The sequence below is a fragment of the Anomalospiza imberbis genome, chromosome 6 (assembly GCF_031753505.1).
Source record: "Anomalospiza imberbis isolate Cuckoo-Finch-1a 21T00152 chromosome 6, ASM3175350v1, whole genome shotgun sequence".
Classification (NCBI taxonomy): Eukaryota; Metazoa; Chordata; class Aves; order Passeriformes; family Viduidae; genus Anomalospiza; species Anomalospiza imberbis.
Genome location: NC_089686.1, coordinates 40357805 through 40361371, shown reverse-complemented (window position 1 = coordinate 40361371; position 3567 = coordinate 40357805). Strand labels below are relative to the sequence as shown.

The following is a 3567-nucleotide window of genomic DNA, read 5'->3' as shown; positions in this document are numbered from 1 at the left end:
CAGCTGGGGAGAAATGGATGCTGCCTACTGCACAGGCAGTGTCTCTTGCCTCTGATTTAAGCAAAGCCCTGGAGGACTGAAGGGATAAATATATTTCTTTGATCTAACTCTTCCTCCAAGAACAGTGTGACAAGTGGGTGGTGATTAGGCCATGACTTATCATGGGACATTAGTGCCCAGGACTTGGATACATCTACCAATAAACTGAGCTTGCTCGTCATCATTTTGACCTTAAGGCTTCCCTAACCAGTTCCCTCAGTAACAGACCCTGTTACTGGTAGAAAACCCTGTGCAGGTAGGCAGCAGTGTTTTAAAAAATTGCTTGTCTAATCAGACCTAAATGATGTCATGGCAATAGCAGCAGCAATCCTGGACATGGATCCAGACCTGAAATATTAAATCCCTTTGATGCTCACGGTTCAGCCGTCAGCACAGTGAATAAATGTTTGTGCCCAGAGCAATGGGAAGGGACGGGGCTGTGATTCATCATGGCAGCACAGAAGTCTCTGGGAAGCTCCATTTGGCCCCCTCATCCCCCACCTGAATCTTTCTGGTCTAAGCACTGATGCTGTCAACTCAGATTAAGTTCAAAATAGTTCTGTGCTTCTTTTCAGTAAAGGGCCACATGGGCTACAGGCTGGCAGGCAGCACATGAAAGGCAGCCCGGGAAGGAAAGGGTGGAGGAGAGGAAGTGTGGCAGGCTCTGTCGATGTAACAGAGACTTCCTGGGCAGCTCTGTCTCCTGCCAATGTCTTGCAGCAGGTGAGAGTCCAAAAGAAGCTGAAGGAAGAAAATAAGCAGGTGAGTCAGCAGGCACATGGACCCTCGGACACAAAAACAGTGAAAGCACAGTGCACTTAGTGATGTCTCTCTCCTCCTGCTCTCTCAGCCTGTGCTCTGACACATCAGTACAGCTTTACTGGAGAGTATTTTCCTCCTGTACTGTTAAACACCTGCTGTGGATTGTTTGATCCACATCTTCTATGGGTTACTGGAAGAGGCCTGATAATCACAGGAGCAAAGAGGCAACTATTCACAGTAGGACACTCCCAGGCAAACTGTAGTGTTGACATGCTGTTCACCAAGGAATTGCTCAGGACCCTCAGGGGAGGAACCAAACCCAGACAGGATTTACCATGAAAATTCAAGAACCTTGTACACATTTTGTGCACGGCGATGTCATGTGCAGTGACTGCACCATGACATAATGTGTCTTCACCAGCCTGGTTAGTAGTTTCGTTTCAAGATGTTACTTGAACATGTTACTAAAACAGGGGGTTCTCCTACATTATGGCTTGATGTCATGTTTTTAATTGGGAACCAGAGGTACTCTGTGACTCTCAAAGACAGTCTGAATCAGACAGCTTGATCTGTCCTTCTCCTCCTTACCTCTTCTGCTTCTGGATCCTCAGATTTCACCTGGACAAGTGACAAGTTTCTTCTGTGGCCATAGGGTGTCAGGCAAGTAAATTATCAGCTTGCTCATCTTTCATCACAGACTGACAACACTGCCTGTGTGTCAGCCTGGGGGGTGGAGGTATGTGGAGCAGCAGCAGCTTGCATCCCATCATGTGTATGAAGTAATGAACAAAAATGTGAGGGTTTTTTCTAAATGAAAAGTTTCCCCCAGAAAGGGAAATGTTGGCAAATGCATTTGTTTCTAGCATGGCAAGTTGGACATGTCCAAACTCTGATCTTGGGATGTGAGCTGGGAGAGAATGAATGTATGTCAAAGCAGGATGTGTGATGCACTACTTGCCGGCCATGAATTGTGGCTGCAGGGTTCCTGTGGGCTAAATTTCCCAGGTGAGGCTATGAATATGAATGAGTCAGTCCCTGAAGCCCTGGGAAAAGCTGAAGGTGACCTTGCAGGCACAAAGGACAAAGTGTACTGACTGCCATTCTGGAGTCTGCTGTTTTGGTACTCCCAGCTTAGTTTGAAGCACAGACTGCCAGAAAGCTGGCAAGAACTTGTCACATAGCACTTCCCAGAGTCAGTTTTAGACTCAGAAAAAGTGAAATAAAGATGATAAGATCTGCTGTCTGCCCTGTTGAGCATCAAAGTCCAACCATGTTCCAACAAGCTTTTCCAATTTTCATAGTTCTGCAGTATCAGAGATGCTTTTCTAAAGCAAACTTCTGAACTGTGCCCAGTGCAACCCACTGCCTGATGTGCAAAGTGCATGAAGTAAATGCATATTACATTTCATTCTGTTTGTAATTAACATGACATTTTATGGTGAGTGAAACTAATTGTCTCCAAAGATATTAGATATGGGAAACACAGTTGACAATTTAATGTGGTAGGACATAAAATTGGTGCATTAGAGCAGGCTAGAGAGGTTTTGATTAACTGACGTCCTTATCCAGTCTGGCAATAGCTAGGACATGTAACTATATAAACAAATACCTTGCTCTTGTGGGCAGATGCTCCCTTCTGAGATGGTTTAGAGACACAATTTGCCACTGACAACATTATACAACTAGGCAGAGATGCTACATGCCAGGGATTTGCAGCTAAATTGTGCTACCTAGAGCTGGCTGCACATATTTTTGCCCTTTTTCACCTGTTTCACGAGCAGGTTGCCAATACAGTCATTCATCACCTGAGTTGCATCCCCTCTACACCAGTGCAGTGCAGCCTGCTCCTGCTTTACTGCATTATATACTGCAGTGTTGGATGTACTGAAATGGTGAATCTGAGTGTCCCCCTTATGACTTCTTCCACAACAACAAGCAACATTGAAAAGTTATTTAAGATCCACCAGCCACTCTATCTTTAGCTTTTTTATTATTATTAAGATCTGTGACAGAAGAACAAATTGTGTTGTTCACATGAATAATCTCTCCCATAAGAAAGCTCTTTGAACAATGGAGATACTGTAATTATATAACAATGGAGTACTGTAATTATATAAACTGCATACAGTTAAATCACATCATATCATTAAATGAAACAATCATGGCTAAATGACAAAGAGTTGTGTACAGGTGCATATACCTCAGCCTCTACTGAGCATGTCTTTTCCAGAGTTGTTTGAGGTGTTGGATTCCTGCCTCAGCTTGCACCAAATATCGTGTTACATCGACCTCAGATCCCATGAATTGACATTTACAGGGTCTGTCCAGCATGAAGATCAACACAAGATAATCCTGCAGAGATTTATCCACCTTCTTAGTTGGATTTTGCTGGCTGATAGGAACTTAGAGCGAGCACAGCACTGCTGTTATTTGGGCCTAATTATATAATTTCAGTTAAATTATAATTTCAAACTGGAGTAGGTGTATCAATGTGCAGCATCTCCACACCTTGACCATATATTTTAGAGTTATGCCAGATAACTCTGGCAAATTCTTTTTAGGGACTTTCTATACCTAACAACCCCAAACCCATGTCACCTTGTCTCTCTCAGGCATAGGGATATCCATTGTCTCCTCATATATGTTTGTTTCCAAAGTAAACTAGTAAATGATAAGAAGTAGGGAACAGAAGCTCCCATCCATTTAGAGATACTAAATTTGATGCTACCCATCTGTTTGCTCAGAAGAAGCGGGTTTCATGGGTTC

At 43.5% G+C, this 3567-nt stretch overlaps 1 long non-coding RNA gene across 1 annotated transcript; it reads left to right on the top strand.

The window, feature by feature from the left end:
* Positions 1-824: 824 nt before the first annotated feature.
* LOC137476651 (uncharacterized) lies at positions 825-2803 on the top strand. The gene is made up of 3 exons (XR_011000499.1): positions 825-1724; positions 1807-1993; positions 2103-2803. It is a non-coding gene; the product is annotated as an uncharacterized lncRNA (long non-coding RNA).
* Positions 2804-3567: the final 764 nt, after the last annotated feature.